At 43.4% G+C, this 26816-nt stretch overlaps 1 protein-coding gene across 1 annotated transcript in view; it reads right to left on the bottom strand.

Moving 5' to 3' along the window:
• MAPRE3 (microtubule associated protein RP/EB family member 3) overlaps positions 1-26816 on the bottom strand; it is a 54032-nt gene that overhangs the window by 18526 nt on the left and 8690 nt on the right. The gene's annotated exons all lie outside the window — the stretch shown is intronic.

A 26816-nucleotide genomic window follows, 5' to 3' on the forward strand; every position in this document is an offset into this window, starting at 1 on the left:
TTTTCCTTCCAGAAGGAAAGAGTGCTCATTTCACTACACTCTCACCAACACGGAATGTTATTATTTTAGAAAATGTGTTGATTTAATAAAAACCAACTTTTTTTGTTGTTCTTTTAAAAAACATTTCTTTGATTACTAGTGAGGGAGAACATTATTTCCACATTTATTACTCATATAAATGTATTCTTTTGTGAACTGTCTGGGCTGTAGAGTTTGGGGAACCCACAGGTCATTGATGTGGTCTAAGAAACATCTGGATATTCTGATAGTAAATTCTCACTATTCACACCTTTACTGAAGATCTATCTAGGGTTCTGGGATGGATTTGTACTGGCCCCAGATATATTTATTTATTTGTTTGCTGGTTTATTTATTTATTTATTTATTTATTTATTACTAAATGGAAGTTACTTTTTTTTAAAAAACTAAATCCCTGATACTCCATGTAATTTATTCTGAACATGAGATACTAGAAAATGTCCCTATATGAAGGTTTTGAAGATTCACTTCAGTAATTATAAAATGAAAGAAAATACTGTTGCTATACTGCAGCTATGCTAAAATGCATTTTGGTTTGAAAAAAGTGGACGTTTGGTAGCAATGGAGGGAACGCACATGACCAGGGAACCAAGATAAAGTTAGACATTACCCTAGATACGCACCCCCTTCATATTTTTGCCTAGTACATGGGGGAAAGGGGTTAAGAAAGGGAAAATGACTTAGGGTTTCCCAAGATTCTGCTGAAAGTAGGAGAAATAGAGAATTAAGAAAGCAAACTTTAACTGCATCTCCAAAAATAGGGAGCCTTACAGCGTATTTCCTAAGAAATATACTGGCATGTTTAGCTGGGTGAACAGACAGCATGGTACACACACACAAAGACTCCAAAGGACCCAGCTCCAGCCCTGCCTCTCACGATCTGGGCTCTGGGCAAAGGTGGCCTCTCGAGGCCTCAGTTTCTTATCATGAAATAGAAATGCCTTCCGGACATCACTCACTATGTGTATGGCTCATGGGCACCCAAAACACAGATGCATTCATGGAAGGAGTACAAATGGCTAACAAACATGAAATATGAAACATGTTCAACTTTACTAATGATTTCTAAGTAGCTATGCTGCTGGACCGTCATGAAGGTTAAAGCTAACCTGAGTGGGGCACTCACACAGGACCTAACCAGTCCAGCTTTATCGTTACAGTTATTGGTGAGAGGCTGGTAAAGCAATTCTGACGGAGAATTTTTAAGTCTTTGACATAGAACCAGTAACAATGTAATTCGGTAGGGAGAGGCGGTTGGAGACTCTAAGTAATACAGTTAAATACAGTCAGTTGTGAGTGGATCTATTTTGTGGATGTCTTACGAAGTCGCATTCCGGAGTCTGGAAAAGTGAGGGATCCGGGTAAAGGCCCCGAGGTGGGCATTTAACAGCAGTGACTGGCCAGGGCATCACGATCCTGCTTTAGCTGGATTTGGAATAGGGGCTTCATAAGTTTTAGTTTCTCTTCCTTTCTCTTCCCTTGTGGTGGTAATAACCGACAGGAGCTCCAAACCATGCCCCATAAGGAGAGCTCACGCGGAACTCCGTTTCCTTAAGATAGCGCTTCTCACGTCTTACGCGTCACTTCTCCGGAGGTCAGGGTGAGGTCCTAAAGCGACCACCAAAATAGGATCCTTATCATTTCCTTCCTGGAACCAGAATTCTGGGATTTTCCTTTCCTTATTTTAGAGGGTCACGGTGTGGTGCTGAGATCTGGCCTGTGTTCCTGCACCGAGCACGAGTGTTGCTTGGATTCATCATTCCCTAATTTGTTCACACGTGAATATATGTCTACACTCATGAATATTTAAGATACTATGTACCTACTATGTACATAAAGATGATTGGGCCAGAGGAATTCTTCTCTCATCCATGGATGGCTCCTCGTTTAAGGAGTAGGACTGTACACAGTGGCCAACTCCTGACTAGTTAATAACTATCTCAAAGGGTAGTGACGTCTAGGGATGATTTACTCTTTTGACCACCTCCCCGGGAACCTGCAGCGTGTCACAAAAGCGGCTTAATATGATTAAAACGCCCCCCAAATCTCCTGATACTGTTTTCTTAGCCCTCTCTCTGTTGCAGATCATGAGGTAGGCCTGTGAGGCTACCCTACTTGAGGTACCTCAGGGAAGAGTGATGTGTGAAGATACAGGGAGGGCTGTTTTGAAAGAGGCCAGATACCGGGTGCACCTCAATTCCAAATAAGCCAGGCTAGCCCTGAGTTAGGACTAAGATGGCAACAGACGATGGCTTCATGGTGGCAGGAAGAACTTCCCAAAAAAAGGACAGATGAATGAGGTCTATGCTCACCAGGGACCTCACGAGTCCTCTGCGGTGCCTGCCAAGATGAGGACCCACACCTGTGCCTGGGAGCACAGGCCACCCTGCAAACCCCTACCTCCAGGCAGCACTGGAGAAGGGTGGGGGCTGGTTGAAGCTCTCAGCATCCCTGCTCTGGGTTCCCAGAGGCTGCTGAGCACTTTAGAATCTGGTCCACGCTAGCTCAAAGTTAAATCTGTTAAATGGTCATAGGATAATAGCTTAATGATGAACAAACCAACAAACAAAAACCTTTTATTGAGAGTCCGGGGAAATGTGCTCTTTTAAACGTGGTTGGTCAGAGTGTAATTTAGCACAGTCCTTCTGGATGGCTATTTGGTTAAAAAAAAAAAAAAAAAAAAAACGACATTAAAAGCCTTTACATTTTCTATATTCTCTGACCTTATTTCTATTTCTAGGAATTTTGTGCTAAAGCAATAATTGTGAGTATGTGTAAAACTTTAGACGTAAGCATATTTATAATCATGAAAAACTGGGAACAACTAAAACGATGAACAATAACGAACAGTTAAATAAATCATGGTACATCTAAACTGCAGCTGCTTAAGAGAGCGCTGGCTCAGCGCCCATTCCCAGCACCCTTCTCCCTTGCCTGTCTCCGCTAGAGGGGTCAGAAAGACGAAATACTTTTTTCACAGCTTCTCTTACAGTGAAGAGCCACCTGAGACATGAGGTTAACACCCAACTGGCTAAGGGGCTGTAAGGTCCTTCACGGTGTCGTGAGCTGTGGTACCGGCTTGTACCTCCTACTTTCAGACTCCTGCCGCGTGAGAAAAATGCCCCTATTATTTGTTGAAGCCATGCTTAGTTTAGATTGGGGTTTGCTATTAACGAACACTGCTAGTTGTCCTTAGAGTTTATTGTTATTTGTATCAAAACACAATCCCGACTGATAAAGACGTGGAAAGACGTTTACAATATATGAAGCGAAGGGAAGGCATTACAGAGCAGAAATATTCCAATAGGCACAGAAGAATAATGTGAAGATATGTTCTAAAATAATAATTGTGGTTCTATCTGACGGCAGGGTTATAGGGGATTTTTATTTTCTTCTTCAGGTTTACCTGGATTTTCTAAATTTTTTACAGTGAACACGTGTAACTTTTGTGACAAGAAAAAAATTCAATAAAAATATTTTTAAAAAACAGGGCAGAGAAGTATGGAAGGAAGCTTGTGGTCAGTCAGCCAGCAAGAAGTCCTTGATAATAGCTGCCAAAATAACCACTTAAAGGCTTCTCTTGCTTTTTGTCCGGGTGGTTCCGACTTCTTTGAAGTGGTGGTTCGAGCCCTTCCTTGCCAGTCTGTCTGGTGATAAGAGGTCCGCACCAGCTTGTCACCGGGCGGCCGAGACCTGGTCCCAGCAGCAGGCTGCTATCCTCCGGGATGGTCAGGAGAGGCCGTGAGGGCCTCCGAGCTCTCCCTAGCTCTGCTCTCCTCTTCCCTGTGGGCCTCCCTTCCCATCGCCTCCCCTCTGTCTCACATTTTTTGCTTTCTCATAAGCTTCTTGGCAGAATCAAATGAGATAACCTATCTGAAAGGACTTTGTACGTTACAAAGTGTCACAAAGGACAAGGTATTTTTCTTTGTACTTTACACTTTGTTCTTCCTTCTTTTCTCTCCCTGTTTAAAAAGCTTTCACTCTTCTTCTCGCTCTTCTTCCGTCTTTCCTTTTTCATTCTTCCTCCTGCCTCCTCTGGCCACGGCATAACAAGGACTTGCGGGGCCTCCGCAGCCCTGTATCTGTACTTTAATCACATTTCACGTGACCTTGCACTGTACTTATCCGCTCACGGGCCTCTCGTCCTTGCTCACCAGTGTGGTCCGTGAGCAGCGACCATGCCTTTATACTCCCGACAACCTTTCGTAACACCTGACTCAAAGTACACTCCTGGCGAATGTTTGTTTGCCCGATACTGCGAACTACACTTCTATTGTTTTGTTATCTGGATAAAGCACAATATGACACAGAGACACTCATTTATGTGCAAAATCAGCCATCCACATAAATGAGTGGAGATGTGTTATTTGCATCTTAAAAATTAAGGTCTTATGGAATCTTTATTTTTATGAGCCAATAACTGAGAACTGGCAGAAAGATTAGTAAGTTGGAAAATGATTTTTTTCTTCCAAACTGCAGTTTAAAAATACTGCAGTTTAAAAATACTGGGAACATTGATAATTTAGAAAAAGTGTTTTTTTAATGGCAAAATATTAGAACTAAATTATATTTTAAATCTGTATTATCCACTGAGACACTTTATTCTGTTTTAAGTTTATTTGTTTTGAGAGAGAGCAAGTGAGCAGGGCAGGGGCAGAGAGAAAGGGGGAGAGAGAGAATCCCAAGCAGGCTCCATGCTATCAGTGCAGAGCCTGATGCAGGGCTTGATCCCACAAACTGTGAGATCATGACCTGAGCTGAAATCAAGAATTGGATGCTTAACTGACTGAGCCAACCCGGTGCCCCACCACTGAAATGTTTTTAAAAAGTCTGTGAGGATCCGTGAAATGCTGCATTGAAAGTGCATGTCGTGGGAACCAATCTTATCCCTCCTGCTTTGGCCAAGTTGTCAAATCATTGCTTTTTCTCACCCAGCTCGTCCCAACCATTCTCACTGACTTCATCCTTGTCCAGATTGTTGTCATTCTGTGACCAACAGTATTCCTCCTCTAGTCTCCTTTCAACTTTGTGGCCCCTCGCTGCAAGACAAACTTCCCCAAAACACTGCTTTCATCAAACCCCTGCAAAGCTCCGGTGGCCTTTTATGTCTATCTATAGGATAAAGACCAAACGTCTTGGCCTGGTGTGCACAATTTCACTCCATACCACCCAACCCCTCCCCCTGCATTCTTTTCTTTGACTTGTCCACCCTTTAAACCCTCAGCTTCAGACTGTTGTTCTCCTTCTTCCGGTCCTGATATTGACTCCCACCCTGCCCTTACTTGTTCCTGAATGCCCTACTCCTTTTAAGGTGATGCTTCTACCCCCCCCACCATTCCCAGGAGCACTGGCTGACAGAGTCAGGATCCCAAACTGCTGTGACAGGCTATGGCAAGAGGCTAAACCACTCAAAAGAGATTCAGATGAGGTTCTGAATTTGGATCTGAAACACCAAATGGAAGGAAGAGATTAGGCAGATGACATAAGGGTTTGCAACAGAGTGTGCAAAAATACAGAAGCCTTTTAAACAGATATGGGCTTGATGGGAGTTGTCTTTGTGATGGAACTGACAGAAGCTGGGGAAGGGACCACACTGACTGAGCCCTTGGCATGCGCCTGACCCCCTGTGCATTTTATTTGTCTCATCTGCTCCTTACAACGTGGGGAGGTACTAATGGGCTGAAGGCATCATCAGCTCCATTTTACAGGCTTCATGTCTACTTCTTTGCAGACCACCGTTAAAGTAACCCCTGATTCAATGTCTTCCCAGCGTCTTCTCATTGCGCCTCACTGAACTCCCTGTGACTGGCACCTGCCTGCCTTTCCAGCTTCACCTCCCATCACCTCTCGCCCTTCTCACTACTCCATGTTCCAGCTGTAAGACACCGTACCAACTGAGACAAACTTGGGAGCCTTTTATTCATGCTTTTCTTCCTTGCCATTGATCTTCACCTGGTAAATGCCCACCTAATCTCAAGATTCATGTCAAGTGTCAACTCACCTGGAAAGTTGGCCCTGATTCCTACTTCTTTCTACTGGGCTGGGTTAGGCTGGCCTTCTAGGTATTTCTGTAATACTGTGTGGGCATACGTCTAATGCAGACAGTACTTACCATAATTATTTCTTCCACTTCACTATGAGCTTCTTGAGGGCTGGCATTAAGTCCTTGCATCCCTAATGTCTAGTATGGTGCCCAGCACATGGTATGTTCTCAGCAGAACAGAACTGGGGCTCAGAGAGTTTAAGTAACTTGCCCAAAGTAACAGCTGGTTAGAACTGGTTTGAAGCCAGATAAGTGATTATAAGATCTTTCTAGGATAATGTTCCCCCTTCTCCCCTGGAATACTGAATTCATGGAATACCAGTTCATGGGCAGCCTATTTTTCGAATAACAAAGTGACTGTGATGGTGAATGTAGCAAATACACTCATATTAGGTTTTGTGAGGATCTGCTGGAGAAACTGAGGGTTTAGCTTAGAGATGGAAGAAAAACTTGGAGTGACCAGAGAACTGTCTTTAATTACTTGAAGGGCTATGAGGGGAAGAGTAAAGATTAGATTTCTTCTCTGTGGTCACAAGGGGTAAAACTGATCAAGGTTTAAAGGTATAGAAAGACAGATTTTGACCCACTGAAGAAAAACTTTCCCAGCAGGGCTAGTTAAATGCAACAAGCCTATCCCAGGAAGGGGTGAGGTCCTATCATGGCCGGTTTTTAAGCTGGATGACACCATGTGGGATGTTCTAGTAGGGTCAAGAACCAGGTGGAAGGCTGAGCTGAACTAGGTGAGCTTTTATTTTTAGGTGACCTCTTAAGGTCCCTTCAACAGATGCGGATTCTATTACTCTGTCCTGTCTGCCCTCTCTAGCTATTGGCAATCTCTTACTCCTCCATATTTAATAAATTTTATGAGTTTACATAGTTCATTTGGTGATTAAGTACAAATGTAGCTTGCCACAAAATATTTAAGTTACCAATCCTTTATGTTTTCATTTAATTTTTTCCCAACATATTCCTAAACAGATACACCCCTTGAAGTCACGGATCATATAACATGTATTAAATATCTTTGGTCTCACATATCTACACTTGTTCAAAATAGAAGAAAAATATTTTAAATGTTCACTTTGTGACTTGACTTTAATTTGTCTGTTAACAGGATTGTCTTTTATCCTAAAAATTCCCTAGGAAAGAATTAATTCTTCATTAGCTACTTTTCCTCCAGGTATTTTGCTATTCCTTTTAACAGCTTAAAGAGGAAACATTGGAAGAGGGAGTCTCTGCTAGTTAAGGAAATGCTTGTCATTTATTTATTTATTCATTATTTATTCATTATTTATTTATTTGTTTATTTAACATTTATTCATTTTTGAGAGACAGAGAGACAGAGTGCAAGCTGGGGTGGGGCAGAGAGAGAGGGAGACACAGAATCCGAAGCAGGCTCCAGGCTCTGAGCTGTCAGCACAGAGCTCAATGTGGGGCTTGAACTCACAAACTGTGAGATCATGACCTGAACCAAAGTTGGACGCTTAACAAGCTGAGCTACCCAAGCACCCCAAGGAAGTACCTGTCTGTTTCCTATGGCTGCCCAAGGACCCTAGAGGCAGGAGCTCCTCCGTTTGGACCCACCAGGTTCCAAGAGGACCAAATACACTGACAAGGATAACAGAAGGAATAGAGGTAAGAAGCAGGCATGATTTGGCCAAGCAGTCTCAAGAGACAACACTCCCATTTGCTGTCTTTTCATTGTCTTCAATGGAAGAAGAATTGTGGTCTAAGCCCACGTATCAGTTTTCCCTAAACAGAGAAGGCTGAGCAGTGTTATCAGGGAGAGCTTTTCTAAAAACACACACACACACACACACACACACACACACACACACACACAGCCCTCTAAAAAAAAGGCTCAGGTATGTGGAAAAGCTCCCCAAGTGGTTCTGATTGCTCTCCCACATTTGAGAAACAGTTTTTCCTCCTAACCCTATCATTAAGGAAGAGCTTTCCTGGGGTGCCTGGGTGGCTCAGTTGGTTAAGCATCTGATTTCAGCTTGGGTCATGATCTCACAGTTTGTAAGTTTGAGCCCCGCGTGGGACTCTGTGCTGACAGCTCAGAGCCTGCTTCGGGTTCTGTGTTTCCCTCTCTCTGCTCCTCCCCTGCTCACACTTTTTCTGTCTCCCTCTCTCTCAAAAATAAATAAACATTTAAAAAATTTTTTGAAAAAAGGAAGAGCTTTCCCTTCCTATCCCATTATTATTATTATTTTTTTTTTACTTATCTCTTTAAATCAGTATAAACTCATAGATTATTTTATGGGTTATAATATGTTACTATCATTTGTTTTTATGCTCAAATTGTCCTGGTATTGGCCTTGGAGCCCCTTCCCATGTCCTTTTGACACATTCCCATCATTCTTGGAAAAGTTCCTTACTTTCTGGTGGAACGAGATGTTCCAGGCTCAACTTGTACTTTCCTTGCCTCCATCTTAAAAGAAGCCATTTCTCAAAGGATTCCTGTTCTTTTAGGGGAGAGTGAAAACCACTCTTGAAGACTTAACCATCATATTAATATTTATGATAAAAGAGGACCAAAGCAAAGTCAAGAAAGGACAAGAAAGATCCCTTCTCTGATTATGACTAATAAGCAGAGGTCAGCAATTATGAATTAGAGCCCCCTCTTTCTTTGTAAGTAAAGTTTTACTGGGATATGGCCATAATCATTCACCTATTATTATCTAAGGCTGCTTTCATATTACAATGTCAGAGTTGAGTAATTTGTTTTTCAAATTTATTTATTTTTTTTAACATTTTATTTATTTTTGAGACAGAGCATGAACGGGGGAGGGGCAGAGAGAGAGGGAGACACAGAATGGGAAGCAGGCTCCAGGCTCTGAGCCATCAGCCCAGAGCCCGACGCGGGGCTCGAACTCACGGACCGTGAGATCGTGACCTGGCTGAAGTCGGACGCTTAACCGACTGAGCCACCCAGGCGCCCCAAGAGTTGAGTAATTTTGACTGAGACTGTATGGCTTGCAAAATGTAAAATACTTACTATTTGGCCCTTGCAGAAAATGGCTGCTGATCCTTGCTAACAAGTATTTACATGCTGTAGACAGGATCCCTTTCAAGAGGAATAGTGTGACTTGGAGATACTGTAAAAAGATTAATATCTCTCCCTATGTTTCCCTAGATGTCACCAGGCAGTACTTTTATCAATGCAGAATAAAATATAAAATTGTAAAAACTGTCATACAGCATGCTGTAGAATCTGGTTGTAAAGGCAATTATAAACATCAGGGTTGGTTATTATGGAATCTAGAAAAAATGATAGCTGGAAAGTAAAACTATGTTAGTACGATTTTAACACTGTCCAATGAAGTGGCACTCTGTTTAGTTGACATTGGTATTCTGGTCACTAGGACAGAGCAAAGCAAGCTCTGATTACCTTTCTGATTGTCAAGTCACCATGACATAGGAAAGAAGTATATCCTTTTCTATATTCAATTTGCTTTCTGGTACCAATGTGCCTAAACAAATAATAAGTCAGGTTTTTTTCAGGTCTCAGTGACTTTAAGGAGAACTGAACATTAAGGTATCAGATCTAAAAACCTGAGAGGGGTGCCTGGCTGGCTCAGTTGGTAGAGTGTGAGAATTTTGATCTCAGGGTTTTAAGTTTGAGCCTCATGTTGGGTGTAGAGATTACTTAAAAATAAAATCTTAAACAAAACTAAAGACCTGAGATGCTAGGTCCTGAACTGTGTAAATTCTCTTAGAACATGGCACACAATAAAACAGTAAAACTGACGGATTATTATATATTTTTCAAAGTATGCAGATGCAAAAGTATGCTGAAATGTTGGACAGCTCCCATTCACAAAGTTTAGGGCTCCAGCCAAATCCTGGGGGTATCCTGGGAGCGTTCCTGAAGTCAGTATTCCCAATAAGTCTGTGTCTTGTGGGAGAAGCCCACCCTCTACCCAGGAGAGCATGGTTCTCAATTTGTCCACAGTCCTGGCTTTCCTCCCAGACATTAACGTTTGGACCTGACCAGTGGCCAGGACCAAGCTGGGCCTAGAGTAGTAGGATAAAGTGCCAGAGCTGCCCTGTCTCCTGAATCCAGCAAACAGAGTTGGTAAGGCTGAGAAGGGAGCAGAGGGCTCAGCAGCTGGTCCCTAACTTGGCCATTTCACTAGACAGGAAGTCATACCCACATGCACCAAGTAATTATAGCAGAATGTATTAACATGAACTTAGGGGCAGAGGCAGTGTCTCATATTTGTATTTTTAATTCCAAAGCATGGTCCAAAGTAGGCGCTTGATGTTTGTTGAATGACCTGTCTTCTCTTCCCCTTAAATAACCCATCTCCAACTCATAGAATAGGTCAGTATGTAAAAAACAAAATATCTGGGGGTGCCTGGGTGGCTAAGCATCTGAATTTGGCAGGTCATGATCTGTTAGTCTGTGGGTTTCAGCACCATATCGGGTTCTGTACTGACAGCTCAGAGCCTGGAGCCTGCTGGGGATTCTGTGTCTCCCTCTCTTTCTGCCCCTCGCCCACTCACAGGCTGTCTCTCTCTCTCTCTCAAAAATAAATAAACATTACAATTTTTTTTAATTTAAAAAATTTAAAAAATTATCTGACAACATTACTCGGTGAGAATGAGCGTCCTGCTTCCCTTATGACTTTAAAATCACATTTTTGGTTAAAAAGGAAATTTATATAGCTTTTAGATGTAAACATAATAAATACAAACATACCTCCATTATTCTTCTCCCTTAATTATAGGAGGAATAGGTTTATGATTTCCCCAAATCATGAGATTCAATATTTATACATATCCAGTTTCTCCCTGGAAGTTAGCACAAAGGAAGGGTGTGTGGGGGGTGGTGGTAGTGAAGGACAGGGAACCAATTCTCACATGTGTGGCCTAAGAAGGCCAAGGTTAAGGTCGAACATGATTTATGAGAGTGAGTGGTTTCAATGGGGGAAGGAGGGGAGGAATGCCACTAATTTTAGAGGATTGGAGAAAATACAGAGAGCTGTTACCTGTTTACATTTGGCCTAATTTAGAGTTTGAGAGTCTGATCCAGATATGTAAGACAGGGAGTAGATGCCTAGAGGTTGCCAGGGCCTCTCAGAGAGATTGTTTAGGTAATCCTGATTGCAGGATTCTGGAGGGATTAGGGATAGAAAGGAGATACTATGGACAATGTGTAAAAATTAACCCATTTATTTTACTTATGTAGGGTTCTACAAAGTGAATGAGGAGTTTTATTCTGTTTTCAAAAACAGTAGGAGTTACTTTCAAGCAAGCAGACATGGATCATAACTATGGAGCAGTGACTTTTAATAAAGTGAATGGCAGTGACCCACAGACCTTTTGTAGCCAATTACAATCTCCAAAGTCTTCTTCTCCCTACCACCACTGTCAAGCTCTTTATATTTATAGTGATCAAGGCTGTAGGCAGTATTGGTTCAGCCACCACTATCACTTTCTTTTTGCTACTGTCCTTCTTCTAGGACTAGACATGCCAACTGATGGATAGGCTGAGCCTCAGCGGCAGACCTGATTGTCCCTGGGGTTGATTAACTAAGCCTCCCCAGACTCTGTTTTAGATCTCTTAAATCTGGTAACTATGCACTGTGCACCCACTGAGTGTCAAGGACAGCGCTGGGCACTGGTGATAGGCAGATGAACAGGATGAGTCCCCTGCTATCAAGGAGCTCATAGATGAACTGTGGAGACAGACATACCAATGACAACATCATATACGAGAGCTATAACATCAATCAATTCCTCCCTGGTAATTATTGGAGCAATTCTTCTCTTGGTAACTACTTTAATTGTTATTAAATTTGAAAAATTACAAAAGCAGTATTCAAATAACACAGATGGGTATAAAATTAAAAAGTAAAGTTTACTGATATCAGGTACATATATTCTTCAGACCTTTTAATATATGTATTCAAAACATATACACATATTTATTCCATTGTTTAAAGAAAAACAATAAAACCTTGTGACTTTTTTCCTCTAAAAATATCGTGGTTACTTTTCTATGCAGTATATAGAGATTCACCACATTCTCCTTGATGATTACATATTCTTTTGTATTCAGGAATAGTTAATTTCTCTGAAAAGGTTAGGGAAAGTTTTGAGCAAAAGGTGATTTGTGATCTGGGCCTTGAAGGAGGAGCTGGAGTTCATTTAGTAAAAAGCAAAGCCAAGAGATAATGCTTGCGATGTATGAAAGGTGGTTCAGGGAGTGTGGACAGCTTGAGCATGTAAGAGAGGTGTGGAAGTACACAATCTCTTTGGGGACCACCAGTGGTCTGGTGAGGACATGCTGTTCCTCAGACTTTGGTGTGCATCAGAATCACCCTGGGAATTTTTTAAAATTGCAGCTGTCCCATCCCCTACCTTGAGATTCTGATTCAATAGGCTGATGTCCCCCAAAGTCTTTGCTCTTCACCACTACACTAGACTGCCTTCCTTCTATGAGGGTGTATTCCCCTCATCCTTCATAAGGCAAGGAAGGTAACGGGAGGCCAGAAAGTCCCCATGATAATGGAGTAGAAAGTCCTGACACCTGGGGTGCCTGGGGGGCTCAGTAGGTTAAGGGTCTGACTCTTGGTTTCAGCTCAGGTCATGATCTCATGGTTCATGAGTTTGAGCCCCTCATTGGGCTCTGTGCTGACAATGTGGAACCTGCTTGAGATTCTCTATCCCCTCTTTCTCTCTGCCCCTCCCCCACTCACTCTATCTCTCTCAAAAAAATAAATAAGTAAAAGCATTTTAAAAAGGAAAAAAAAGGGGGGGGTGCATGGTAGCTCAGTGGGTTGGGCGTCCAACTTTGGCTTAGGTCATGATCTTGTGGTTTGTGAGTTCGAGCCCCACGTCGGGCTCTGTGCTGATAGCTCAGAGCCTGGAGCCTGCTTCAGATTCTGTGTCTCCCCCTCTCTGCCCCTCCCCTGTTCATGCTCTGTCTCTCTGTGTCTCAATAATAAACGTTAAAAATTTTTTTTAATAAAAAAAATAAAAATAAAAAATAAAATAATATAAAAAGGAAAAAAAAAAAGGAAAGCCCTGACACCCTTATGTTGTTCTCTCACTTAGTCATCTCATTCTTAGCCTTCTAGCATCCTCTCCCCACCAACTCTTCACTTTGTAATTTTATATTGTCTTTCATTTGAGAAGTTCAAAGTATTCCCAATGCTAACCTCATGATTAAGCAATGGAAACTGGTAATAACCTCATTTTATAGAAGGATAAACAGAAGCACTGGGGGACTCCTATCATGTTGAGTCAAAATTGAAGCTGAGAACAGAATTCAAGCCTGTCTCTCATTCCATTCATGATACTATTGTCCTTTCCCTTGAATTATGCGAACCCTGTATCACTTTTCTCATTAACTGAGGCAAAGTATGGAAAGCATCCTGCATAGGGCCCAGCTCACAGCAGAGAAAAGTCATTTCTTTCCTTGACCACAACAAAACAAAGGCTGCTCATGGGCTCTGGAGCTTAGTGGATGTTTCTTGATGGTCTGCAAAACAGTCATCAGAAATTCCACATAGCCTTTCTAGACTGGGTGACTCAGTCAGTTAAGCGTCTGACTCTTGATTTCAGCTCAGATCATGATCTCATGCTTCGTGAGATCAAGCCCTGCATCAGGCTCTGCACTGACAGTGTGGAGCTTGCTTGGAAATCTCTCTCCTTTCTCTCTGCCCCTCCTCTGAGTGCGCTCTCTCTCTCAAAATAAACAAACTTAAAAAAAAAAAAGAAACTCCATGTAGACTTTTCTTCTAAGGGTGTCAAGAAAAGCTTTAGAATGCCATCAAATAATGAAAAAGACAAAGAGAGTTGCATCTCAAGGCTTCACTTCCGTGTCAATTTGGGAGATAAGGATGCTGTAATTATAGAGCTGTTTATAAAAACAGTTAAGGAGGTGAAGCTGTCTGCCTGGCTCACAGGAAGAATGAATAATAAACCTGGGATTTCACAGTACATAAGGTGCCGAGCTAGGCCACAACTCTTCTCTAGATCCAAGGGGATACAAAAAGAAGAGCAGGGTTATTCTTCTGCTAAGGCGTGGCCAGGGTCACATTTGGCTTTGAATGAAGCCCTGCAAACCAACGTCCCCCCCCCCCAATACCTCAAGAAGGAAAACTCTCCAGAGCAGAGGTTCTCCAATTTTACTGTGTACAAGAATCATCTGACTGGTGCTCCATTATTAATGCAGAATCCTGAGCCTGTGCCCTGAGAGAGACAAATACGGTTTGGGTCTCAGAAGTCTGCATTTTTCACAGCCTTTCCTCACGAGTCTGTGGCAGGACAACACTAGAGACCACTCTGCTCTAGGGAATATGTGCAAGATTTTCCCATTTACCAGCTCTGAGGCAGAACTGCTGCTGTCACTGTGAACCAGTCAGTGGCCTGACCAGCATTAAGCTGAGTCATGGGAGAGCATGAATCTTATACTGCAGGCTCCCCTCATTTCCAAAAAGCTTCAGTCTCCTTTCTGGTTGGATTCTAGAATGTTATGATGGGGTAAAGCAACTTCAGAAACAAATACAAAGAAATACGCTGACTTCCTATATGGATGCTGAAAAAAATTTCAATGGAGGGTCATAGCTATTAATGATCACTTTAGCTAATTGGTTTCTTTTGCCAACATTTAAAAAGAAGCCAAATGTACACAGTGTTCTTTCTTGAAGATCACGTATGCAAATGAAAAAAAAAGAGCTAGAGACTAGGGCAGATAATACCTCACACCATCCCAGAATGCTGAAACACTGGAAGTCCTTGTATTAAAGAACTGTCCAGGGGAAGCCTCCCTTTCCATCAAGTCAGGATGCTGGTCCCAAGAAAGACACTGGCGCCCATTGCTGTGGCTGCTCAGCCCAGTTGGCCAAGAGATACACTATGTAACAATGGCCTCAGTCGTTAGAACCCAGCCCCCAGGTGGCCCCCCTGCCAGGATTGACTACAGAGAGATGCCCCAGGATGATGGGCTCTTTTCGTCCCGTACCTTGTACCTTATGCTCTAAACTAGAGCACGTATCCAGCAGGCTGCTGCTTTTTAAAGTGCAATTCATTAATCGCAGTCTCAGACCTCTGTGTTATAAAAAGAGGAGCTAAAGCAGAATTAAATCGTTAATTATTTGGCAAGGTTCCGAGGCATTTGCCATAACTCCTCGTCGTGTCTTGCAAGCATGCAGGACGCTTCTGATGCCTTGTCCTAGAAATGAGTTTGAGTGGTTAGGAACACAAACATTGCTGTCTTAAGACTCTTCTCTGGTTGTCAAATTTCTTTGAAAAATTCTCCAACTTTATATTCAGCCATGAAAAACTTTCAAAATAGTCACAAGTGTTTCCTAGTAGATCATTGTAATGCTGTGAATTAATTATCTTCCCCACTCCCAACCCTACTTCTTTGAAGTTGGCATGCCTTTCATCCGTAAATATGAAAATAAACGTTAATAATTAATGTCTTCTCATCCTTTTCCAAGTAGGAAGTTTTATTTACTTCTGAGGACGAAAGTATTATTTCTCAGAGCTAGAGAGACAGGCAGAAGCAGAATGAAACTGCTTCTGATGGTCTAGATGAGGATTCAAACTGCCTCAAGTCGCTCCACCTGCCTTCAAGAGTAACTATTACTGGACTGGTCTCTCCTCAATTCTTGCTTCTAGATGGAAACCTGTTCCAAATGGTGGCTCTTCAGCTCCTTACTCTCCCTTCTGACCAACACTCTGCACGAAACACTTCCGTCTTTTACGATAGACCCGTACATTTCTCATACATTCCTCACATTCTCTGTAGGTCTCCCATTACAATGACCTCTAATCCCAGTACCATGTACACTTCTTGTGACTCATCCTTTGGCTCATCTTCAGGATGCTGTGTCTCCACAGGCACCAGCTTTATGACTGATGGCTGCATGAAATGCCCTACAGACCCATTTAGCTTAGTCTGCCCGATAAGCACCAAAGGTGAGTGCTGTGGAAGACTCCCCCCCGCCGACACACACACTGTCACCTTGAAAGCTTAAAGGGAGAACTTCACTTTGCCTAGCTCACATCCATACCCCCATCTTTTTACCACAGCTGACCTCAGCCCTTCTACAATTTCTGCCTAAAAGAACCTGTGGGGGCAATGCATTCCATGTTTCCTGCCTCTGTTCAAGAAAATTTTCCTTTGATATTTTCTTTCTCACGTGAATAAGTTCATCTAATTTGAACACATAGGGATGTGGTGAACAGACCCACCGTTCCTATTCACACCCTTTAGGATTATATAGATGGTGGTAGGCCCTCAAATGTGTCCTTGTCCTAATCCCTGGAACCTGGGAAGAGGTTACCTTAAATGGCCAAAGGGCTTTGCAGATGTAATTAAGTTAAGGATTTTATGATGGGAAGATCATTTTGGAATATAGGTGAGCCTCATGTAATCACAAGGGTCTTTATAAGAGGCCAGTGGGTGGGGTTGAGAGAAGATGTGATGATGGCAGCTGAGGCTGGAGGGATGCAGGGCCCCAAGCCAAGGAGGGCAGGCGGGCAGTTCTAGAAGCTGGAAAAGGCAAGGAAATGAATTGTCTCATAGAGCCTCCAGAAGGAACAGAGCCTTGTCAGCACCATGATCTTTTTTTCTTTCAGTTTTTTTTAATATAAAATTTATTGTCAAATTGGATTCCATACAACACCAGTGCTCATCCCAAAAGTCAGCACCATGATCTTAACCCTCTATAGTAATTTCCTCTGGCTGCTGTAACAAATTACCACACTGTGGTAATTCTCTCACTGTTCTGGAGGCCAGAAGTACAAAATCAAGGTGTCAACAAGGTTGTTCTCCCTCCAAAGGCTCTTGGGGAAATCTGTTTTTGCCTCTTCTAGTTTTTGGTGGCTCCAGGCATTCCTTGGCTTGTGACCACATCACTCTCTCTCTGCCTCTGGTCACCCTGTCTCCTCTTCTCTCTCAAAACTTCTGCCTTCCTCTTACAAGGATACATGTGATTGCATTTAGGGCCCACCCAGGAAATCCAGGATAAACTCCTCCTCTCAAGATCCGAAACCACACCCTTCCTCATAGGAAGTAATATTCATTCTTTCAGGGCATCTCAGTGGCTCAGTCAGTTAAGCATCCAACTCTTGATTTTCGCTCAGATCATGATCTCATGGTTCATGGGATTGAGCCCCACATGGGGCTCTGTGCTGACAGCATGGAGCCTGCTTGGGATTCCCTCTCTCCCTCTCTCTCTCCCCTTCCCTCAATAAATAAACATTTTTTAAGAAGGTAAAATTCATTCTTTCATCATATAAGGTAACATTCATAGGTTCTAGGGAGGACTTTTGGGGAGCTAGCATTCCGCCCATTATTTTGGACTTCTGACTTCCAGAACTGTAAAACAGATTTAAGTTGTTCTAAGCCACAAAGCTCATGGAAATTTGTTGCAGCAGCTAGAGGAACCTACTCCACAGACTGATCTAGTCTGTCCTCAGCTGTACTCTAAGCTGCAGAGCCCCTCTTTGCTCTCACTTGTGGAGGTTTCTCCAGGTTATGGTGATTGCCTGGTGGTCTTGGCACTGGTATGGGCCAAACCTGAGCTGGTGGAGTGGGTCTCTGGAACCTACTTCTGCTGGGTTCCTTCTGTGAGAATGGCCTCACCCACTCAGACCCACACTGTCAGAACTCTGCCTGGCTGTGTTTGCACATGGTGAAATGAGATGCATGGAAGAGAATCGAGAATGAGAGCATTGTGAACCATGTCAAGACCTGGCAAGATGGCCCAGGTGGGATTCTGACTTACTTTGGGGAAAGGCCAAGATCCTTCCCCAAAGGGAGGAAAAAAGTTTCAATGGCACATGGCTTTTAACAATCTGTCTCAGGGCTGAAGCACGTGTATCTAAATGGTACTAAGCAGCTGATACCCAGGCTAGGGAAGGAAGAATTTAGGATGTCCCTTCTATTTCTTTACACAAATATCAGCGAAAATAGGCAGTTCGACCAGTGATATTGGGCACTGAGACACCTGTAGGTAAGCTGAGCTATGCGAGAGTTTTATTTTGATCTAAAACAAGTCATTGTCTCTAGGTTTCAGTTTTTCCACAAGCACAGTGAAAGTGTCTTCTACGAATGAGTTCAAAACAAAGTCCCCCAACATGTTATGTCAGTGTCTTGGAAACAGTGCTACTGGGGACAAAACCAAATACAATGCTATCTGGAGCAATGGGGAGTGCTTTCTACATGTGTCCTACACCGGGATTTAAAAGTGACTGCTGGAAAAAACTGTAAACGGATAGGATTCTAATGTAGTTAAAAACTGGAAGAAAAGGCAGTGATATGGTCACTGTAGTCAATGGCAATGACAGCAACAGGTTTTCTGTAGGGAGGGCTTAGGGCTGGTGGTCTGGTGGGAAGAGGGAGCTAGAAGTGGGTCTTAAAGCTGCCTTGCAGGACTAGCACCGATTCGCATTGGGATCGTAGGTTTCCTTGGGGTGGCTCTGGGAGAGGGGCAGCGCCTAAGCCACCCCATGGTTGCCACTACTATCCAAGTAGTAGAATTACAAATGGGTTTCATGTTTTCATTTACTCTTTTCTATCTTTTCCAATTTCTTTGCATATGAAAAATAATAAGCTGTCATGTTTTTAAAAAGAAATAATATGCGTGTAGGGACACCTGGATGGCTTAGTCAGTTAAGTGTCAGACTCTTGATTTAGGCTCAGGTCATGATCTCACAGTTTGTGAGTTCAAGCCCTGCGTTGGGCTCTGTGCTCACAGCGTAAAGCCTGCTTGGGATTTTTTCTCTCTCTCTGTCTTCTCTGTGCCTTCCATTATATATATGTATATATATATATATATATATATATATATATATATATATATATATATATTTCTGCTTAAAGTGTTTCTGTAGTGTTTTAATTTTAAAATATTTTTAAAGGCAATTTTGACTTACACTTGCTATCCAAAAAAGGAGATTTGAGGATTGCTATACACTAAAGTTTTTAGTTAAACACACATTATTCTTAGAAGCTTCTCTGAAAATATGGGCAAGTTAACAGTGATTTCTGAGAATTTTTTTAATTCATGGGAAAGCTAATGCATGGACACAAATCAGGGGTGAGAGTGGGACAAGCGATCCCAAATTCCTAAAAGTGTCCTTCAGAGAAACAGCTGGAGACCCAGCAGTCTTGGAGGAATGCCTTTCCAAACCCCCAGTCCCCGCCATTGGGAAGGGACCGGAGGGGAGAGGCAACGGCCGCCCAGGGACAAGCTGTCATCAAGGCTTCCCAGTTGTTTCTCTCAGCTCACTTCATGCCTACAACAACCCAACTGTGGCTCAGATACCTGGGAAAGCTTCTGAGAGAAGCTGACAGGCAGCCTCTTTGGAGAGACAGTTAGAAAGGGCTGCCAATTCCAGAAAACCGAGCTGAAAGCAATGTATAAATTAAGATGCTTCACAGTTCTGGGAGCTCTAAAACAACTAGCTATTTCCTTGTCCCCTCCCACCCCCCCAAAGAGGTCATCTGCTCCAGGCAGCAAGCAACATAATTTCCACAAAACAGCTAGATGCTGGCAAGGCCATCTGAGTTCTAATGGTAAGCTTTAAAGATAAAGATAAATACTCCTCACAGGGCCTGTGTTATCAGTGGGTTCCCAATGTCCTCAAGAGTCACAAGTCTTCTTGAGTTACAACCTTCAGCACATCCCAGAACAGCTCTGGGCAGAGCAGTGCCTGGCTGGGTCTTGCTGATGGAGGCTTCCCGGCCATAGGAGGTTCTCCGGGCTACAATCAGAGGCTTGTTATGTTGTGGAAGGCGTAGTCTATTTGCTGTCAGACTGGCTAGGTTTGGAAAGATGCCCTGGGAAGTAGATCAGTTGGTGGGCAGGGTGGAGGTGCTGCAGGGAGAAAAGGAGTTCTGAATTTACCCTTGGAACCTGGTGGGCTCCTAGGTCAGGGTCTGGTAACCCACACCCAGGAGAGCCAGAAGTGCACCCCTGGGAGAGACCACCCTAGACCAGTCAATTTTCTTTTTATGTAAGTACAAAATTATGTGGTGGGTCTTGCTCTCTGAATGTCTCTGTCTCCATCTTACTGGAAAGTTGACACTGCTCAAGTGAGACCTTGTTAAATAGAGTGGTGATAGTGGTATCTGCTTCCTAGTTCCCTCTGAGAGGAGCTGGGTTGAGACCTCTTGGTCTCTAGTGCCACTACCAATCTGGAGATGAACGTCAGAGGTCTGCTCTTTCCAGTTCTCTTGTCCATTAGGGATGAATGTGCGGGCTTTTTAGTTTATCATTACAGTCACTACTTACTCACTCCTAGGAATGACTCTACAGAACTAAGGACTGATGGCAACAAAACACACCTCAGAAAGCCACTCGTTCAGCAATTATTTGTTGAGCCTCAACTATTTCTAGGTCTGATACTGATGAGTAAGTCAGTCTTGGTCCTTGACTCATGGAGCATGTTGTCTAGTGAAGTGGACAAACAGTAATATAATAATCACAGAAATAACTATGTAATCACATTAAGTGCTATAGAGGAAAAATACATGACTAGAGTGTTTTGAAAGCAATGGCTTTCAGCTTTTTAGTAAAAAATACATCTTACATTAAAGCATTTTTTTTGTTTGTTTGTTTTTTACATTTATGTATTATTGAGAGACAGAGTGTGAGCAGGGGAGGGGCAGAGAGACAGGGAGACACAGAATCCGAAGCAGGCTCCAGGCTCCGAGCTGTCAGCACAGAGCCCGACGCGGGGGTTGAACTCTCGGACCGCGAGATCGTGACCTGAGCCGAAGTCGGAAGCTCAACCAACTGAGCCAGCCAGGCACCCCAATATATCTTACATTATAATCCAGAATACATATATACACATACAGACATGTATAATAAAACAAAAGCTTCATTAATTAAACAATTCTTATTCTTTTTTTTAAAGTTTATTTATTTTGAGACAGAGAGAACCAGAAGGAAGGGGCAGAGAGGGGACAGAGGATCCAAAGCAGGCTCTGTGCTGACAGCAGTGAGCCCCATGCGGGGCTTAGACTCATGAACTATGAGATCATGACCTGAGCCGAAGTCGGACGCTTATGAATCAACTGAGCTACCCAGGTGCCTCAAACAATTCTTATTCTTACTATGAACTATGCACTCTGACATTTTCTGATCTATTCATTACAAAGTACTGGTTATAACTCAGTGAATTGATCTCACAACCAATTAAAGTTTGTGATCCACAATTTGAAAAGTCCTGTCTTGGAGGCCCCAACCTGTAATGGAGCTGGGGTGGAGGTCATGAGACACTTCCCTGAGGGAATGATACTTAGGCCCAGGCAGGTGAGGTTAAGGAGGGTTAGCCCAAAAAGGCCAGGAAAGAATGTTCCGGAGTGGGGGTTGGGGGTGTCAGGGAGGGAACAGCATATACAAAGAGCTCTCATTTTACAGAAAAGGAAACGAATCAAAGAGGAGATGTGATTTGTTCAAGGTCACATAACTCTGAGCCCAGGTCTTCTAACTCTAGGTTCAAGGTTCTTTCGTGCACTGCAGCCTACCAGGTGTAGTCTTCCTCTTCATTTAGTAATTATGGGCCAAGCACTAATTATTCTCACCTAGGCTGCCTAGGAGAAAAGAGAAAGGAACAACGGCAGGAGGCTGTGTTTACAAAGAGCCCATTAAATTCTACATGCGAAACAGTGCACGTTAGCTCCTACCCCACCTGGCTCGAGGCCTGCACTGCAAGCTGTTTGTTCCTTCCTGGTAGGGACTGGCAGGGAGCCATACTCCTGCTCAGTCCTGGCTTTAATGAAACAGCATTTACAAAATGGCCAGGCGAGGTTTAGACCCAGTGGAAAGCCCTGGAAAGAATGCAGAGTGCCCCCGCTTTTCCATCTCCCCATGTTGACGCTGGCACCTGACTTTCCACGCATTTCCACCTTGCTCAGTTCCCTGCTATCAGCCCCTGCGACTGCTGTGCCTGGTTAGCCGTGTAGATAGCTCGGTGGTGCAGCCTGAAGGTAATGTGAATCCGGTAAGTGAAATGCAGGCCACAACCATGGGTGTCAGTCTGGGTCAGGGTCAAAGTGGATGATCCAGGAGGACATGAGAAAAACAGGGACCAGGAGGGAAGGGCCTCTTTCAAAACAGGCAAGAAGAGAAACAGGGCTGAATATACAGATGTACCTGTTCATACACTGCACGAAGCACTCAGGGAGGGGATGCTTGAGGCTGAAATGGAATCCATATTCCACTCACAAAACTGTGTTCCTGGCGAGAGGCTGTATCTGCCTGAAGGAAGAACCTTCACTGACAGAGGCCAGAGAGGAATGGCTCTGTAGGGCACCTGGTCAGGGGGTTGGAAACAGCCAGAACCACACCACCTCACATCGAAAATGCTGCCGGGCCTAGGGAAGGCGGGTGTCCTCAGGTTTGAAACAGTGTTGGTCTGTGGGTGGGGAAGGGCCGGTGGCTGGGTGCTGCTCTCTAGTGACAAGCTGTGACCACAGGAGCTATTGGTTGTCAAGCAGAGACACCTCACAGTTTTAACACTTAACAGGCCAGACTCTGGGATCCTCTGCAATCCTCATCTCTCCTTCATCAATCTCAGAGAGCCAGCCGCCCCTGAAGGCACAGCTCTACTCCCGAGATTTTTTTTAAATTAACCATTTGATTTTATTTTCTAACTTGAGAGAGAGGGTGGGGGGCAGAGGGAGAGAAAAAGGTGAGGGAGAGGGACTGAGGGACAGAGAGACAGACAGACAGACAGACAGACAGACAGAGAGTCCCAAGCAGACTCCACGCCCAGAGAGAAGCCTGACGCAGGGCTCGATCTCGAGACCATGAGGTCGTGACCTGAACCGAAATCAAGAGTTGGACACTTAACCAACTGAGCCACCTGGGTGCCCCTACGCCTGAGATTTTAATTATCAGTTTAAAAAAATGTTGGGACACCTGGGTGGCTCAGTTGGTTGAGCTCTTGATTTTGGCTCAGGTCATGATCTCATGGTTCATGGGATCGAGCCCCGTGTGGGGCTCCACACTGACGGCATAGGACCTACTTGGGATTCTCTCTCTCCCTCTCTCTGCCCCTCCCCAGCTCATATGCATGTGCTCTCTCTGTCTCAAAATAAATAAATATTAAATTTTTTTTAATGTTACTGGTGATACATGCCCATGTAAAAACACCCAAATCTTACACAGTGGTAAATAATTAAAAGTAAAAACAGTCTCTTCAAAATTTTTAAATTAAAATCTTCCATCAATAACCTCTTTACTCCTCATCCCTCATATTCCAAACCTGCTCTGTTCTCACTCGAGCCTGTAATCACTCTGCCCCCTCCTCCTGCTGACAACCAGCAGGCCTCAGATTTGTAGCGCTTCCCTCCACCTCTGACCTTAGGGCCCGCGGTGTCAATGCCACCTTAAATTCTGCCTCCTCAGACACCCTGCCTCGAACATGCCCATGCCCCGCACCCCCGCTGCTCGCGGCTTGCTGCTGCTTCCCTAGGGCAAAGGACTTCAGAGATTTAGCCCATTATGAATCCCCGGGTCCAAGTCAGCCCTCCGCCCTGAACAAGACTTTCATTCATCTCTCGTACGCCCAGGCTCATTTCTCAGAGCAGTGAATTCAGACCTTCAAGACTTCATTCACCCTCTACCTCAGCAAGGGGCCCTGGCTCCATTTCACTGAGGAAAAGGTGTCTTCTTAGCAGGAACTCCAGTCACTCCCCTGGGCTTCACCCTGTAAGTCATGGGTAGAAAGAGCCATACCCTCTCCTCCTACCAGTCTCAGTAGAAGGGAACCTTTCCCTCCTCTGCAAAGCTACCCCTTCCCTGGTGTCCCTAAGATCTTTCCTATTTTGCTCTCCTTCTCTCTTGTACCCCAATTATTTTCCTCCAATAACTCCGTCTCCCTTCTGCCATTCCACATATTCAGACCTCCTTATTATCAGAAATCATTCTAAGTCAATACTCAACTCTTACTCTGATTGTAAGTTGGTTGGATCCCCATGGAGAACAATGTATAACAACAACAACAACAACAACAACAACAACAACAACAACATGCAAGCAACCAAAATATCCATTGATAGAAGAATGGATCAAGAAAATGTGGTGATATACAGAATGGAGTATCACTTATCCACAAAAAAGAAGGAATTCCTGCCATTTGCAATAACACGGATGGATCTTGAGGGCATAGTGCCAAGTGACATAAATCAGACAGAGAAAGGCAAAAACCTACATGTGGAATCTAAAAACACCAAACTCACAGATACAGAAAAGAGACTGATGGGTGCCAGAGATGGGGAATGAGGGGTGGGGGAAATGAGTGAAGGTCAAAAGGTACAAGCTTCCTGTTATAAAAACCGTAAGTCCTGGGGATATGTACAGCATGGTGACTGTAGTTATTTATTGTACTGTATATTTGAAAGTTGCTAAGACAGCAAATCTTAAAAGTTCTCATCACAACAAAAAAATAATTTGCAACTATGTGTGTGGTGATGGATGTTAACTAGACATATATTCTACAAACACAGAATCGCTATGTTGTACACCCGAAACCGCTATCATGTTATGAGTCAATTATATCTCAATTAAAAAAATGCCACAGAAATGGGATGCCTGAGTGGCTCAGTTGGTGAAGAGTCCAACTTTGGCTCAGGTTATGATCTCATTGTTCATGAGTTGGAGCCCCCCATCGGGCTCTCTGCTGTCAGCACAGAACCTGCTTCAGATCCTCTGTCTCCACCTCTCTCTGCCCCTCCCCCACTCGCGCATACGCTCTTTCTCTCTCTCAATAACAAACATTTTTTTAAAATGCTGCAGGAAAAGACCCACAAATACAGAGAACAAACTGGTGGTTGCCAGAGGGAGAGGGGTGGGGTGGAGGGGCCAAATGGGAAAATCAAAAACAAAATAAAACAAAGCCCAACATTGTTTGTACCCTTTGCCTCTGTAATTCCGCTTTATGGGATACACCCTGAAGAAAAAACCCACAAAAGAAAAATAGTAGCTTGTGCAGTGATGTTCAGAGCAGAGATATTTATATTTGCAACTTGCAAAATGTTGGAAATACCCCAATTGCCCAATAATAGATTGATAGTTAAGCATATTTTGGTACCGATATAATAGAATACCACAGAAGGAATGGGATATTTGTTTATTTTATTTTAATTTATTTATTTAATTTTAATTCCAGTGTAGTCAACCTACAGTGTTGTATTAGCTTCAGGTGTATAATATAGTGACTTAACACTTCTATATAATTACTCAGTGCTCATCAAGATAAGTGTACTGCAATGGGATATTTGAAGTGACAAATACATGAATTATGCTGATACAGAGAAATGTGCAGATGAGGTCATTTTAATACATAAAATCATATAAACAAAAATACCTGCTTATTAAATTTTTATATACATTTGCTGATAAGGAATAGAATTATAACAATAAGAAATTTGATCGTGCTGCTTCTTCTGTTATTACTTTTCTCTCTTTTCCTGTTGCCGTTCTCTGGTGACCATCCATTGCCTCTATCTTCTCTCTACCCGATTCCCCACTTAACACTACCCAACTTGGCTTCCATCTCCAGGGTTTTACTGGACTGACATTCGCAGCAATCATCATGATCTTCTTCTGGATAGATCCTTGAGTCTAGTCAAGCCAGCAGCACCAAAGCTCTCTTCTTGACATCTCCTCTTTTCTCTTCCCTTGCTACTGAATCATCCTAACTTCCCCACCTCTCTTTGCTCTTTCCCTAATTACGGACAATTCTCGAGGCCTGTAACTCGGAGCACTCATCTTCGTGCTCTATACCCAAGACCTCTGGAGAGAGCCCCTTTCAGGGAAGCCATCCCTCCTCCTGTGTTGTTGACTCTCATCTCTGTAGCTCCATTCCCGGCCTCACCCTCAGCTTCTGGGTCTATGGGATCACTCCACTTAGAGGTCTCCAACTGTCACCTCTAGTTCTCTATGTCTGAAGTGCAACTTCTCTCCAAACCGTCTCTTCAACTTCCTGACTTCTGGCTAATGTCGCCAATATTGTCCCAAACTGTCACACCCTTAATTTGGTAAGGGTGACCTGCTTACAGTCCCCATCACACTTGCTCCCAGTCATTCCTTGGCTGTTAGAAAGCCCTCTCTGGGCTCCTGTCTCCTGAAAGCCTGCTTGTTGCCTTCAGGGCAAGTTCAGGCTCTGCTTCCTTCGTGAAGTCTTTTCCGATCACTCCAGTTCACAATGATTATTTCCCTCTCACAATCCTTGTTGAATTTAGACTCTCTAGTACACGCAATGTACTGTTCTTTTCATTTCTTTTACCTGAACTCCCTTACTCATCTGTCCTCTGGTGGACAGAACCCGGCATCATCCTGCTCACCCAGCCCCAGTATGTCTCCCTCTCTGAAGCCCTCCCTGTTCCTACAAGCTCAGGGTCACTCTGCAAGTGTGTTAATAGTGCATTCTGGAAGTGCTTACCAAAGCACCCCTTCCTATTGCTGCTGGGGTTCCCACACCCTTGTGTTGTAGTGACTTGTACCACTTTTGTTTGACTCTCGGCAGAATGTTAGACAAGTTCCTTAAGGACAAAGACCACATCTTATACAACAAAGCACGACAAATATGTTGCTGACATTCGATGTTGTCATATACACTAGTCATTTCACACATGTGTCTTATCTTCCAAACCAGACTATGATCTCCTTATGGAGACAGGGTTTGAAACTTATTTTCTTTTTCGTTTTTTAAATCTCACTTCTTTTAAATTGCATATGACTTA

This window comes from Lynx rufus, unplaced genomic scaffold (assembly GCF_022079265.1).
Source record: "Lynx rufus isolate CCGP_SWC_20201006 ecotype Redwood Valley unplaced genomic scaffold, mLynRuf1.p SCAF_8, whole genome shotgun sequence".
Lineage (NCBI taxonomy): Eukaryota > Metazoa > Chordata > Mammalia > Carnivora > Felidae > Lynx > Lynx rufus.